This window comes from Salmo salar, unplaced genomic scaffold, assembly GCF_905237065.1.
Source record: "Salmo salar unplaced genomic scaffold, Ssal_v3.1, whole genome shotgun sequence".
Lineage (NCBI taxonomy): Eukaryota > Metazoa > Chordata > Actinopteri > Salmoniformes > Salmonidae > Salmo > Salmo salar.
This window is the reverse complement of record NW_025548155.1, coordinates 65,001-80,929: the sequence shown is the minus strand read 5'-3', so window position 1 is coordinate 80,929 and position 15,929 is coordinate 65,001. Positions and strand designations below refer to the sequence as shown.

Below are 15,929 nucleotides of genomic sequence, written 5' to 3'. Positions count from 1 at the left end.
TAAAACACTGTTGGAGTTTCCTTTATTCTGCCAGTTACCTGGTGGACGACCCGACCTCCTATTAAAACACTATGTTGGAGTTTCCTTTATTCTGCCAGTTACCTGGTGGTTGGTGGATCTGGAGTTTCCTTTATTCTGCCAGTTACCTGGTGGACGACCCGACCTCTTATTAAAACACTGTTGGAGTTTCCTTTATTCTGCCAGTTACCTGGTGGACGACCCGACCTCCTATTAAAACACTATGTTGGAGTTTCCTTTATTCTGCCAGTTACCTGGTGGACGACCCGACCTCCTATTAAAACACTATGTTGGAGTTTCCTTTATTCTGCCAGTTACCTGGTGGTTGGTGGACCTGGAGTTTCCTTTATTCTGCCAGTTACCTGGTGGACGACCCGACCTCCTATTAAAACACTGTTGGTGTTTCCTTTATTCTGCCAGTTACCTGGTGGACGACCCGACCTCCTATTAAAACACTATGTTGGAGTTTCCTTTATTCTGCCAGTTACCTGGTGGAGGACCTGGAGTTTCCTTTATTCTGCCAGTTACCTGGTGGACGACCCGACGTCCTATTAAAACACTGTTGGAGTTTCCTTTATTCTCCCAGTTACCTGGTGGTTGGTGGAGGACCTGGAGTTTCCTTTATTCTGCCAGTTACCTGGTGGACGACCCGACCTCCTATTAAAACACTGTTGGAGTTTCCTTTATTCTGCCAGTTACCTCCTATTAAAACACTTTATGTTGCTGTTTCCTTCACAAGGTTCATTTCCATCTTGCTGTTTGTTGAAAGGTCAAGATGTTTGGATGTGTATTTTATTCTTCTGATTGTTACAGATTGGCTAAATGCAGACAAAATGCAACCCAAAACAGTCTTACCACAGTGTGCTTATTGTGTGTGTGCGTGTGCGTGTGCTTATTGTGTGTGTGTTTATTGTGTGTGTGTGTGTGTGTGTGTGTGCTTATTGTGTGTGTGTGTGCGTGTGTGTGCGTGTGCTGATTGTGTGTGCGTGTGCTGATTGTGTGTGTGTGTGTGTGTGTGTGTGTGTGTGTGTTTTATTGTGTGTGTGTGTTGCATCAGGTCTGCTTTCACCTAGTTATGTATAGCTGTTGTGTTTCAATGTCAAAGTATTATTCAGGTCCTGAGGGCCAAAACATTTCTGCTTTCTCTTCCTACCTGATGTCCCCAGGTCTGAATGAGTCTCTCTACCTGATGTCCCCAGGTCTGAATGAGTCTCTCTACCTGATGTCCCCAGGTCTGAATGAGTCTCTCTACCTGATGTCCCCAGGTCTGAATGAGTCTCTCTACCTGATGTCCCAAGGTCTGAATGAGTCTCTCTACCTGATGTCCCCAGGTCTGAATGAGTCTCTCTACCTGATGTCCCCAGGTCTGAATGAGTCTCTCTACCTGATGTCCCCAGGTCTGAATGAGTCTCTCTACCTGATGTCCCCAGGTCTGAATGAGTCTCTCTACCTGATGTCCCCAGGTCTGAATGAGTCTCTCTACCTGATGTCCCCAGGTCTGAATGAGTCTCTCTACCTGATGTCCCCAGGTCTGAATGAGTCTCTCTACCTGATGTCCCCAGGTCTGAATGAGTCTCTCTACCTGATGTCCCCAGGTCTGAATGAGTCTCTCTACCTGATGTCCCCAGGTCTGAATGAGTCTCTCTACCTGTTGTCCCCAGGTCTGAATGAGTCTCAGGTCTGAATGAGTCTCTCTACCTGATGTCCCCAGGTCTGAATGAGTCTCTCTACCTGATGTCCCCAGGTCTGAATGAGTCTCTCTACCTGATGTCCCCAGGTCTGAATGAGTCTCTCTACCTGATGTCCCCAGGTCTGAATGAGTCTCTCTACCTGATGTCCCCAGATCTGAACGAGTCTCAACCTGTTGTCCCCAGATCTGAACGAGTCTCGGGTCTGAACGAGTCTCGGATTAGAGGTAGAGGATGAGAACCAGTAGTGTTTCGTCCCTCCAGGACCAGAAAGAAATAGCCCTTGGCTAGATTCAATCTGATCCGCAGAAGATCCGGGTTATAGTTCACCTTTAAAAAAAACCCAAAAGGTAATTTAGGATTGAGCCTACTGTTAACGTGGAAACTTTACCTTTTAATAAGGTGCACAGCCGAAAAGAGGAGATCGGATTTGAATCTAGGAACAGCCCTCCAGTCCTAACGAGGGGTGAGAGATAGATATATATATATGGGTCCCGTGTGGCTCAGTTGGTAGAGCATGGGTGTTTGCAACGCCAGGGTTGTGGGTTCGATTCCCACGGGGGACCAATACGTGGGGGGGAAATGTCTGAAATGTATGCATTCACTACTGTAAGTCGCTCTGGATAAGAGCGTCTGCTAAAATAACTAAAATGTAAATGTTAATAACTGATCTAGAATCAGTTTCCTCCCTCCAGTCCTAACAGGTCACCATTAGAGAGGTGATATATATATATAACTGATCTAGGACCAGTGTTGAACAGGTCACCATTAGAGAGGTGATATATATATATATATAACTGATCTAGGACCAGTCCTAACAGGTCACCATTAGAGAGGTGATATATATATATATATATGACTGATCTAGGATCAGTCCTAACGGGTCACCATTAGAGAGGTGATATATATAACTGATCTAGGACCAGTGTTGAACAGGTCACCATTAGAGAGGTGATATATATATATATATATAACTGATCTAGGACCAGTGTTAAACAGAGCTGAATGTCTGTCTGGTTCATACCATTTATGATGCTGATGTATTGTTATTATAATGACATTAAATTATTGAATGTTTCTGTCGATTTGTAAAGTGGTTGGGTGTTGTTACTGAGATGGTTCCAACCTGGTTCCTCTCCGGTCGGATAAAACGCAGCCGGTTCCTCTAAACGGTCGGATAAAACGCAGCCGGTTCCTCTAAACGGTCGGATAAAACGCAGCCGGTTCCTCTAAACGGTCGGATAAAACGCAGCCGGTTCCTCTAAACGGTCGGAAAAAACGCAGCCGGTTCCTCTAAACGGTCGGATAAAACGCAGCCGGTTCCTCTAAACGGTCGGATAAAAGGCAGCCGGTTCCTCTAAACGGTCGGATAAAACGCAGCCGGTTCCTCTCCGGTCGGATAAAACGCAGCCGGTTCCTCTAAACGGTCGGATAAAACGCAGCCGGTTCCTCTCCGGTCGGATAAAACGCAGCCGGTTCCTCTAAACGGTCGGATAAAACGCAGCCGGTTCCTCTAACCGGTCGGATAAAACGCAGCCGGTTCCTCTAAACGGTCGGATAAAACGCAGCCGGTTCCTCTAAACGGTCGGATAAAACGCAGCCGGTTCCTCTAAACGGTCGGATAAAACGCAGCCGGTTCCTCTCCGGTCGGATAAAACGCAGCCGGTTCCTCTCCGGTCGGATAAAACGCAGCCGGTTCCTCTAAACGGTCGGATAAAACGCAGCCGGTTCCTCTAAACGGTCGGATAAAACGCAGCCGGTTCCTCTAAACGGTCGGATAAAACGCAGCCGGTTCCTCTAAACGCTCGGATAAAACGCAGCCGGTTCCTCTCCGGTCGGATAAAACGCAGCCGGTTCCTCTAAACGGTCGGATAAAACGCAGCCGGTTCCTCTAAACGGTCGGATAAAATGCAGCCGGTTCCTCTCCGGTCGGATAAAACGCAGCCGGTTCCTCTCCGGTCGGATAAAACGCAGCCGGTTCCTCTAAACGGTCGGATAAAACGCAGCCGGTTCCTCTAAACGGTCGGATAAAACGCAGCCGGTTCCTCTAAACGGTCGGATAAAACGCAGCCGGTTCCTCTAAACGGTCGGATAAAACGCAGCCGGTTCCTCTCCGGTCGGATAAAACGCAGCCGGTTCCTCTAAACGGTCGGATAAAATGCAGCCGGTTCCTCTCCGGTCGGATAAAACGCAGCCGGTTCCTCTCCGGTCGGATAAAACGCAGCCGGTTCCTCTCCGGTCGGATAAAACGCAGCCGGTTCCTCTCCGGTCGGATAAAACGCAGCCGGTTCCTCTAAACGGTCGAATAAAACGCAGCCGGTCTCTCTAAACGGTCGGATAAAACACAGCCGGTCCCTCTAAACGGTCGGATAAAACACAGCCGGTTCCTCTCCGGTCGGATAAAACGCAGCCGGTTCCTCTAAACGGTCGGATAAAACGCAGCCGGTTCCTCTAAACGGTCGGATAAAACGCAGCCGGTTCCTCTAAACGGTCGGATAAAACGCAGCCGGTTCCTCTAAACGGTCGGATAAAACGCAGCCGGTTCCTCTAAACGGTCGGATAAAACGCAGCCGGTTCCTCTAAACGGCTGTGTAACTGACTAGGTATCTTTCTCTTTCAAATGTGTATATCTGGAACCAAATCCTAATGGCCGACGGGCTCTATATTTACCCACAATGCATCCTCTAAATCACACCCATTGATTCACACATGCCGTCTACAGTGTCGTTCATCTTCTGAAGAACAAGAGAGACAGTAGAGACTGAGGTGTGTTCCACATATTAGAGTTTTATTTGTCTTGGGTTTCGTTACATCAAACCGTTAAGGCAGAGGACAAACCGGTCAGTCAAACCGTTAAGGCAGAGGACAAACCGGTCAGTCAAACCGTTAAGGCAGAGGACAAACCGGTCAGTCAAACCGTTAAGGCAGAGGACAAACCGGTCAGTCAAACCGTTAAGGCAGAGGACAAACCGGTCAGTCAAACCGTTAAGGCAGAGGACAAACCGGTCAGTCAAACCGTTAAGACAGAGAAGGGAAACAGTCAGTCAAACCGTTAAGGCAGAGGACAAACCGGTCAGTCAAACCGTTAAGGCAGAGGACAAACCGGTCAGTCAAACCGTTAAGGCAGAGGACAAACCGGTCAGTCAAACCGTTAAGGCAGAGGACAAACCGGTCAGTCAAACCGTTAAGGCAGAGAAGGGAAACAGTCAGTCAAACCGTTAAGGCAGAGGACAAACCGGTCAGTCAAACCGTTAAGACAGAGAAGGGAAACAGTCAGTCAAACCGTTAAGGCAGAGGACAAACCGGTCAGTCAAACCGTTAAGGCAGAGAAGGGAAACAGTCAGTTTTGCAGGTCAGCGGTCAAGTTTTCAAGATAAAGGATGATGATGTGGTAGATTGACATCTCTTCTTGAATTTCCTTCATCTTGACAAGCCGACCTGCGACACATTCTGGGATTGTAACAACAGTGGACTCACGGAAAAAAAAAAAGCAGAATAGTTTGAGTTGGGTTTTTTTTTTTGTTCTTCCCTACAAAACGTTGAGAAAAGGAGATGGGAAGTTTATTCAACAGGGTGCAACAGCAGAGGGGGAAAAAGGCAATCCAGCAGTGAGAACCATCGGACCCCGGTCTTCTAAAGTTCCTCCAGACCAGGCATGGGGAACCTCCCCGCGAAAGCTTCCACCTCGCCCCTCAGCTCTGCTACCCGTTCCTGGTGCTTCGCCTCCCCTGCAAGGGCCTCCTTAAACTCCTTCAGGGTGACCTTGGGCTGCAGAGAGGCCTGGACGTCCAGGGTTATCTGGATACCTGTAGGGAGAACGAGGGGTTGAGAGGTCAGGGGTTAGAGGTGGCCTTGGGCTGCAGAGAGGCCTGGACGTACAGGGTAATCTGGATAACCTGTAGGGAGAACGAGGGGTTGAGAGGTCAGGGGTTAGAGGTGGCCTTGGGCTGCAGAGAGGCCTGGACGTCCAGGGTAATCTGGATACCTGTAGGGAGAACGAGGGGTTGAGAGGTCAGGGGTTAGAGGTGGCCTTGGGCTGCAGAGAGGCCTGGACGTCCAGGGTAATCTGGATAACCTGTAGGGAGAACGAGGGGTTGAGAGGTCAGGGGTTAGAGGTGGCCTTGGGCTGCAGAGAGGCCTGGACGTAATCTGGATACCTGTAGGGAGAACGAGGGGTTGAGAGGTCAGGGGTTAGAGGTGACCTTGGGCTGCAGAGAGGCCTGGACGTCCAGGGTAATCTGGATAACCTGTAGGGAGAACGAGGGGTTGAGAGGTCAGGGGTTAGAGGTGGCCTTGGGCTGCAGAGAGGCCTGGACGTCCAGGGTAATCTGGATAACCTGTAGGGAGAACGAGGGGTTGAGAGGTCAGGGGTTAGAGGTGGCCTTGGGCTGCAGAGAGGCCTGGACGTCCAGGGTAATCTGGATAACCTGTAGGGAGAACGAGGGGTTGAGAGGTCAGGGGTTAGAGGTGGCCTTGGGCTGCAGAGAGGCCTGGACGTCCAGGGTAATCTGGATAACCTGTAGGGAGAACGAGGGGTTGAGAGGTCAGGGGTTAGAGGTGGCCTTGGGCTGCAGAGAGGCCTGGACGTCAATCTGGATACCTGTAGGGAGAACGAGGGGTTGAGAGGTCAGGGGTTAGAGGTGGCCTTGGGCTGCAGAGAGGTAATCTGGATACCTGTAGGGAGAACGAGGGGTTGAGAGGTCAGGGGTTAGAGGTGGCCTTGGGCTGCAGAGAGGCCTGGACGTCCAGGGTAATCTGGATAACCTGTAGGGAGAACGAGGGGTTGAGAGGTCAGGGGTTAGAGGTGGCCTTGGGCTGCTAGCTGGACATCTAGGGTCAGCACTATGTCTATAGACACAGAGGTCAGGGGTTAGAGGTGGCCTTGGGCTGCTAGCTGGACATCTAGGGTCATCACTATGTCTATAGACACAGAGGTCGGGGGTTAAAGGTCAGGGGTTAGAGGGGCCTTGGTCTGCTAGCTGGACATCTAGGATCAGTACTATGTCTATAGACACAGAGGTCGGGGGTTAAAGGTCAGGGGTTAGAGGTGGCCTTGGTCTGCTAGCTGGACATCTAGGGTCAGTACTATGTCTATAGACACAGAGGTCAGGGGTTAGAGGTCAGGGGTTAAAGGGGCCTTGGTCTGCTAGCTGGACATCTAGGGTCAGCACTATGTCTATAGACACAGAGGTCAGGGGTTAAAGGTCAGGGGTTGTCTGCTAGCTGGACATCTAGGATCAGTACTATGTCTATAGACACAGAGGTCAGGGGTTAAAGGTCAGGGGTTAGAGGTCAGGGATTAGAGGGGCCTTGGTCTGCTAGCTGGACATCTAGGGTCAGTACTATGACTATAGACACAGAGGTCAGGGGTTAAAGGTCACCTCTGTGGATGAACTCTGCGACCTTCCTGAAGTCTTCCTCAACCATTCCCCTGGAGGTCAGAGCAGGAGAGCCGAACCTCAGACCGCTGGGACGCAATGCACTCTTATCACCTACACACACACACACACACACACACACACACACACACAGGGTCAGTTCCCACACACACACATATAGACCACTGGGACACAGAGCACTCTCATCACCTACACACACACACACACACACACACACACACACACACACACACACACACACACACACAGGGTCAGTTCCTACACACACACATATAGACCACTGGGACACAGAGCACTCTCATCACCTACACACACACACACACATATAGACCACTGGGACACAGAGCACTCTCATCACCTACACACACACACACACACACACACACGGGTCAGTTCCTACACACACACATATAGACCACTGGGATACAGAGCACTCATCACCTACAGAGGACAGTGTCTGTTACTTACCTGGGCAGGTGTTCTTGTTGCAGGCGATGGCAGCAGCTTCTAGAACCTTCTCAGCTCGTCCTCCGTCCGTCCCGCTGGGCCTCAGGTCCAGTAAGATCAGATGGTTATCAGAACCCCCTGGACAACATAAACACAACCATACCACAACATTAACACAACCATACCACAACATTAACACAACCACACCACAACATTAACACAACCATACCACAACATTAACACAACCATACCACAACATTAACACAACCATACCACAACATTAACACAACCATACCACAACATCACCACAACATTAACACAACCATACCACAACATTAACACAACCATACCACAACATTAACACAACCATACCACAACATTAACACAACCATACCACAACATTAACACAACAACATTAACACAACCATACCACAACATAAACACAACCACACCACAACATTAACACAACCATACCACAACATAAACACAACCATATAGCAACCAGGGATGTGACAAATTGACCATTTTTCTTAATGTTTAAAAACAACAGCATTGGCACCTGTACTACCGTTACTGTACCTAAATTCTGCCAGCAGTGGTTTGGGTATCGCGGTGCGTTTGGGCGTCCCGGTGCGTTTGGGCGTCGCGGTGCGTTTGGGCGTCGCGGTGCGTTTGGGCGTCGCGGTGCGTTTGGGCGTCGCGGTGCGTCCCCTTTTCAGACGGTGAAGCATTGGCACCTGTACTACCGTTACTGTACCTAAATTCCACCTCGTAATGTTGGCATCTCCTTCTCATTTAACATCTCAAAGTGTTACCATACAGGACTTTGCTGCTGTCGCCATTTGTCCAACTGTTTAACAACGATGACGTAGTTGTGAAGAGTCTACTCCAAAACAATCGATTCCTCGGCTCCTTGCACGTCGACTCCCATTTCTGAGTGTCAAGATTCAATTCTCGCCCGGGATATCGACATCTTAAGATTCAGTATTTTTTGGAACGGTGAGAGACTGATTAGTTACCGTACTTCCGAGAACAAACACTCACATCTTTCATAGCGAGGAGAGAGGGGTATCTTAAAACCCCCCTCAGATTTAGGAAGCTTAAAACCCCCCCCCTCAGATTTAGGAAGCTTAAACCCCCCCCTCCCCTCAGATTTAGGAAGCTTAAACCCCCCCCTCAGATTTAGGAAGCTTAAACCCCCCCTCAGATTTAGGAAGCTTTAAACCCCCCCCTCAGATTTAGGAAGCTTAAAACCCCCCCTCCCCTCAGATTTAGGAAGCTTAAACCCCCCTCAGATTTAGGAAGCTTAAACCCCCCCCCTCAGATTTAGGAAGCTTAAATCCCCCTTAGATTTAGGAAGCTTAAACCCCCCCCTCAGATCTAGGAAGCTTAAACCCCCCCCCCTCAGATTTAGGAAGCTTAAATCCCCCCTTAAATCTAGGAAGCTTAAACCCCCCCCCTCAGATTTAGGAAGCTTAAAACCCCCCCTCAGATTTAGGAAGCTTAAACCCCCCCCCTCAGATCTAGGAAGCTTAAAACACCCCTCAGATCTAGGAAGCTTAAAACCCCCTCAGATTTAGGAAGCTTAAACCCCCCCTCAGATCTAGGAAGCTTAAAACACCCCCCCTCAGATTTAAACGGTTCCCATTTATTCTATGAGTTTATCTGCCCATATGAAGTCATTATGGCACGACTATACTTTTTAAAGAAATGTCTTTTGGCGGGGTAATTGGTATTTATAAAATAAAAAAAACTCTGGGAGCCATTCTGAAGTGGTTAATTGTATCTGTATGTACATGGCTGTATTATGTAATGCATGTGAATTAATATAATTCATTTAGATCTGATTACATGTTGTTGAGTAATGGGATAAAGTTATCATTATATATGTTTGTTGTCACTTATTAAGCCTCCTCAGTATTTCATATGTTTTTAAAAGTTGTATATCATGAGGTATTCTTCTTCTATTTCCATGTAAATTTGATATCCTAAAATGTTGGATTATTCTGAAAATAATTTTTAACAAAAAAAAAGGGGGGGTTGGGGGTGAGGGGCATTGAGTTTTTAATTATTAGTAAAGGTGTATCAGTAGATCGTCGGTAAATAAATTGAGTTTTTTGTTCATGGTTTGCCAATTTTGATACCCGTTAACGTTTCGGGTCCCATATCTTAGCAGTTCAATTACCACTGGCAAACAGGAAGGGCGACAGGGGACATCCCTGTCTCGTGCCCCCTTTTCTAAAGTTATTTCATCAGATAATGCTTCATTTTGGTATATTTTTGCAGCTTTGATTGAACAACAAGCTACACACGTGAAGGCTACAGGTATTTTTAATGGGGCGCACGTCATAAAAAAACTACATTAAAAAAGTTTGTTTTATCAATTTTATATAAAAATAAATAAAATGTCAATGTTAAAAATAGGCCTATAAATTGTTTTTTTGTGCAAAAATGAATACTCAAGTATTTTAATATTAACGTCCATTGGGATATTGAATAACCGTGCCCATTCCTAGTTAACACACAGGGTTAACAACAAGTATTGTAATATTTACTTTATCTGTATTTTCTTTACCCCTTTTTCTCCCCAATTTCGTTGGTATCCAAATTGGTAGTTACAGTCTTGTCTCATCGCTGCAACTCCCGTATGGACTCGGGAGAGGCGAAAGACCGAGAGCGGTGCTGCCTCAGAAACACAACCCAACCCAGCCGCACTGCTTCTTGACACAATGCCCACTTAATAACCCGGGAAGCCAGCCGCACCAATGTGTCGGAGGAAACACCGTACACCTTGCGACCGTGTCAGCGTGCACTGCGCCCGGCCCGCCACAGGAGTCGCTAGAGCGCGATGGGACAAGGACATCCCTGCCGGCCAAACCCTCTTCCTAACCCGGACGACGCTGGGCCAAATTGTTCGCCGCCCCATGGGTCTCACGGTCGCGGCCGGCTGCATCAGAGACTCGAACCCAGAATCTCTAGTGGCACAGTTAGCACTGCGATGCAGCGCCTTAGACCACTGCGCCACTCGGGAGGTCCTCAACTATTGTAACAGTAACATCTGTTGGGATAAGGAATAACCGAGGCCATTCCTAACAGCAGCGTTTCCAGAACTAGCACTACACAGGTCCTAGGGCAAAACCCCCCCCAAATATTCACCCCTTGGGGTCCCCAGGACCCAGTTCTGGAAACCTTGGCTTACAGCCTGTCCAACACAGGTGTTAGTCTGTTAACCACAACCATGACGTTATTGTCTCACCGGTGACGATCTTGTACCCGAGGTCGATGAGGGCGTTGGCCATAGCTCTGCAGTTAGAGAGCACCTGGTACTGATATGCCTTAAACTCTGGGGTTAGAGCCTGCTTCAGGGCTACCGCCACACCTGGAGAAACATTCACACACATTAACACACATTAACCCTTAACCTCTGGGGTTAGAGCCTGCTTCAGGGCCACCGCCACACCTGGAGAAACATTAACACACATTAACCCTTAACCTCTGGGGTTTAGAGCCTGCTTCAGGGCCACCGCCACACCTGGAGAAACATTAACACACATTAACCCTTAACCTCTGGGGTTAGAGCCTGCTTCAGGGCTACCGCCACACCTGGAGAAACATTAACACACATTAACCCTTAACCTCTGGGGTTTAGAGCCTGCTTCAGGGCTACCGCCACACCTGGAGAAACATTAACACACATTAACACACATTAACCCTTAACCTCTGGGGTTAGAGCCTGCTTCAGGGCTACCGCCACACCTGGAGAAACATTAACACACATTAACACACATTAACCCTTAACCTCTGGGGTTTAGAGCCTGCTTCAGGGCTACCGCCACACCTGGAGAAACATTAACACACATTAACCCTTAACCTCTGGGGTTTAGAGCCTGCTTCAGGGCTACCGCCACACCTGGAGAAACATTAACACACATTAACCCTTAACCTCTGGGGTTAGAGCCTGCTTCAGGGCTACCGCCACACCTGGAGAAACATTAACACACATTAACCCTTAACCTCTGGGGTTAGAGCCTGCTTCAGGGGCTACCGCCACACCTGGAGAAACATTAACACACATTAACCCTTAACCTCTGGGGTTTAGAGCCTGCTTCAGGGCTACCGCCACACCTGGAGAAACATTAACACACATTAACCCTTAACCTCTGGGGTTAGAGCCTGCTTCAGGGCTACCGCCACACCTGGAGAAACATTAACACACATTAACCCTTAACCTCTGGGGTTTAGAGCCTGCTTCAGGGCTACCGCCACACCTGGAGAAACATTAACACACATTAACCCTTAACCTCTGGGGTTTAGAGCCTGCTTCAGGGCTACCGCCACACCTGGAGAAACATTAACACACATTAACCCTTAACCTCTGGGTTTAGAGCCTGCTTCAGGGCTACCGCCACACCTGGAGAAACATTAACACACATTAACCCTTAACCTCTGGGGTTTAGAGCCTGCTTCAGGGCTACCGCCACACCTGGAGGAACATTAACACACATTAACCCTTAACCTCTGGGGTTAGAGCCTGCTTCAGGGCCACGGCCACACCTGGAGAAACATTAACACACATTAACCCTTAACCTCTGGGGTTAGAGCCTGCTTCAGGGCTACCGCCACACCTGGAGGAACATTAACACACATTAACCCTTAACCTCTGGGGTTAGAGCCTGCTTCAGGGCCACCGCCACACCTGGAGGAACATTAACACACATTAACCCTTAACCTCTGGGGTTAGAGCCTGCTTCAGGGCCACCGCCACACCTGGAGAAACATTAACACACATTAACCCTTAACCTCTGGGGGTTAGAGCCTGCTTCAGGGCTACCGCCACACCTGGAGAAACATTAACACACATTAACCCTTAACCTCTGGGGTTAGAGCCTGCTTCAGGGCTACCGCCACACCTGGAGAAACATTAACACACATTAACCCTTAACCTCTGGGGTTTAGAGCCTGCTTCAGGGCCACCGCCACACCTGGAGAAACATTAACACACATTAACCCTTAACCTCTGGGGTTAGAGCCTGCTTCAGGGCCACCGCCACACCTGGAGAAACATTAACACACATTAACCCTTAACCTCTGGGGTTTAGAGCCTGCTTCAGGGCTACCGCCACACCTGGAGAAACATTAACACACATTAACCCTTAACCTCTGGGGTTTAGAGCCTGCTTCAGGGCTACCGCCACACCTGGAGGAACATTAACACACATTAACCCTTAACCTCTGGGGTTTAGAGCCTGCTTCAGGGCTACCGCCACACCTGGAGAAACATTCACACACATTAACCCTTAACCTCTGGGGTCAGAGCCTGCTTCAGGGCTACCGCCACACCTGGAGAAACATTAACACACATTAACCCTTAACCTCTGGGGTTTAGAGCCTGCTTCAGGGACACCGCCACACCTGGAGAAACATTAACACACATTAACCCTTAACCTCTGGGGTTAGAGCCTGCTTCAGGGCCACCGCCACACCTGGAGAAACATTCACACACATTAACACACATTAACCCTTAACCTCTGGGGTTAGAGCCTGCTTCAGGGCCACGGCCACACCTGGAGAAACATTAACACACATTAACCCTTAACCTCTGGGGTTAGAGCCTGCTTCAGGGCTACCGCCACACCTGGAGAAACATTAACACACATTAACCCTTAACCTCTGGGGTTTAGAGCCTGCTTCAGGGCCACGGCCACACCTGGAGAAACATTAACACACATTAACCCTTAACCTCTGGGGTTTAGAGCCTGCTTCAGGGCCACGGCCACACCTAGAGAAACACATACAGTGCATTCAGAAAGTATTGAGACCATCTTGGCTTGTTCCACATTTTGTTACGTTACAGCATCATTCTAAAAATGGATTCAATATTTTTTTCCCCTTATCAATTTACACACAATACCCCATAATGACATCACAATACCCCATAATGACATCACAATACCCCATAATGACATCACAATACCCCATAATGACATCACAATACCCCATAATGACATCACAATACCCCATAATGACAAAGCAAAAACTGGTTTTTTGGAATATTTTGCAAACAGAAACATCACATTTACATAAATATTCCGACCGTTTACTCAGTACTTTGTTTAAGCATCTTTGGCAGTGATTACAGCCTCGAGTCTTCTTGGGTGTGACGCTACAAGCTTGGCACACCTGTATTTGGGGAGTTTCTCCCATTCTTCTCTGCAGATCCTCTCAAGCTCTGCCAGGTTGGATGGGGAGCGTCGCTGCACAGCTATTTTCAGGTCTCTCCAGAGATGTTCGATCGGGTTCAAGTCCGGGCTCTGGCTGGGCCACTCAAGGACATTGAGACTTGTCCCGAAGCCTGTCCTGCGTTGTCTTGGCTGTGTGCTTAGGGTCGTTGTCCTCTTGGAAGGTGAACCTTCGCCCCAGTCTGAGGTCCTGAGCGCTCTGGAGCAGGTTTTCATCAAGGACCTCTCTGCACTTTGCTCCGCTCATCTTTCCCTCTATCCTGACTAGTCTCCCAGTCCCTGCCGCTGAAAAACATCCCCACAGCATGATGCTGCCACCACCATGCTTCACCGTAGGGATGGTGCCAGGTTTCCTCCAGACGTGACGCTTGGCATTCAGGCCAAAGAGTTCAATCTTGGTTTCATCAGACCAGAGAATCTTGTTTCTCATGGTCTGAGAGTCTTTAGGTGCCTTTTGGCAAACTCCAAGCGAGCTGTCATGTACCTTTTACTGAGGAGTGGCTTCCGTCTGGACACTCTACCATAAAGGTCTGACTGGTGGAGTGCTGCAGAGATGGTTGTCCTTCTGGAAGGTTCTCCCATCTCCACAGAGGAACTCTGGAGCTCTGTCAGAGTGACCATCGGCTCATCGGTCACCTCCCTGACCAAGGCCCTTCTCCCCCTGATTGCTCAGTTTGTCCTTGGCGGCCAGCTCTAGGAAGAGTCTTGGCGCTTCCAAACCTTTTCCATTTAGGTTTAATTAAACCTTTGTTTAACTAGGCAAGTCGGTTAAGAACAAATTCTTATTTACAATGACGGCCAAACCCGGACGATGCTGGTCCAAATTGTGCGTCGCCCTATTTACACTCCCAATCACAGCTGGTTTGTGATACAGCCTGGAATCAAACCAGGGTCTGTAGTGACGCCTCTAGCACTGAGATGCAGTGCCTTAGACCGCTGCGCCACTGTGTCCTTGGGGACCTTCAATGCTGCGGAAATTTTTTGTTGTTGTTTGCTACCCTTCTAAATCCCAGATCTGTGCCTCGAACACAATCCCCGTCTCGGGACAAACAGTTTGACCTCACGGCTTGGTGTTTGCTCTGACGTGCACAAACATCTCAAGGATGATCAATGGAAACAGGAAGCGTCGGAGCTCAATTTCAAGTCTCACAGCAAAAAAGGGGTCCTGAATACTTATGTAAATAAGGTATTTCTGTTTTTAATTATATATTTGTAAACAATTATAAAAACCTGTTTTCACTTTGTCATTATGGAGTATCGGGTGTATATTGAAGAGGAATATATTTATTTATTTTTAAATCCATTTTAGAATGAGGCTGTAACGTTAACAGAATGTGGAAAAAGTCAAGGGGTCTGAATACTTTCCGAATGCGCCGTAAATACTAGATCACTACACACACTGGGTGGTTGTGAGGTGACCTGGCTACTTTACCTGTCATAGTGAGGTGACCTGGCTACTTTACCTGGCTACTTTACCTGTCATAGTGAGGTGACCTGGCTACTTTACCTGTCATAGTGTGGTGACCTGGCTACTTTACCTGTCATAGTGAGGTGACCTGGCTACTTTACCTGGCTACTTTACCTGTCATAGTGAGGTGACCTGGCTACTTTACCTGTCATAGTGTGGTAGTGAGGTGACCTGGCTACTTTACCTGGCTACTTTACCTGTCATAGTGAGGTGACCTGGCTACTTTACCTGTCATAGTGAGGTGACCTGGCTACTTTACCTGTCATAGTGAGGTGACCTGGCTACTTTACCTGGCTACTTTACCTGTCATAGTGAGGTGACCTGTCTACTTTACCTGTCATAGTGTGGTAGTGAGGTGACCTGGCTACTTTACCTGGCTACTTTACCTGTCATAGTGAGGTGACCTGGCTACTTTACCTGTCATAGTGAGGTGTCCTGGCTACTTTACCTGTCATAGTGAGGTGACCTGGCTACTTTACCTGTCATAGTGAGGTGACCTGGCTACTTTACCTGGCTACTTTACCTGTCATAGTGAGGTGACCTGGCTACTTTACCTGTCATAGTGAGGTGTCCTGGCTACTTTACCTGTCATAGTGAGAGGTCCTGGCTACTTTACCTGTCATAGTGTGGTGTCCTGGCTACTTTACCTGTCATAGTGAGGTGACCTGGC

General features: G+C 48.5%; 2 long non-coding RNA genes and 1 pseudogene across 4 annotated transcripts in view; 1 reads left to right on the top strand and 2 right to left on the bottom strand.

Annotated features, from left to right (window-relative positions):
• Window positions 1-13: 13 nt before the first annotated feature.
• LOC123732710 (uncharacterized) lies at window positions 14-719 on the bottom strand. 2 transcript variants are annotated; one of them, XR_006763360.1, is made up of 4 exons: window positions 609-719; window positions 381-546; window positions 164-336; window positions 14-55 (listed from the first exon to the last, which is right to left on the bottom strand). It is a non-coding gene; the product is annotated as an uncharacterized lncRNA (long non-coding RNA). The 2 variants fall into 2 exon arrangements; XR_006763359.1 differs by having other exon boundaries at window positions 164-272; window positions 337-506; window positions 609-699.
• A 987-nt stretch (window positions 720-1,706) lies between these two features.
• Window positions 1,707-2,791, top strand: LOC106597073 (uncharacterized). The gene is made up of 2 exons (XR_006763363.1): window positions 1,707-2,410; window positions 2,468-2,791. It is a non-coding gene; the product is annotated as an uncharacterized lncRNA (long non-coding RNA).
• Window positions 2,792-4,473: 1,682 nt separating this feature from the next.
• The window catches only part of LOC106591425 (serine hydroxymethyltransferase, cytosolic-like), a 57,187-nt pseudogene continuing 45,731 nt past the window's right edge, over window positions 4,474-15,929 (bottom strand). The window contains exons 9-12 of the transcript XR_006763361.1: window positions 10,809-10,931; window positions 7,574-7,690; window positions 7,088-7,198; window positions 4,474-5,512 (exon numbers count right to left, since the gene is read on the bottom strand). The product of XR_006763361.1 is annotated as a serine hydroxymethyltransferase, cytosolic-like (transcript). The remainder of the gene's footprint in view (window positions 5,513-7,087; window positions 7,199-7,573; window positions 7,691-10,808; window positions 10,932-15,929) is intronic.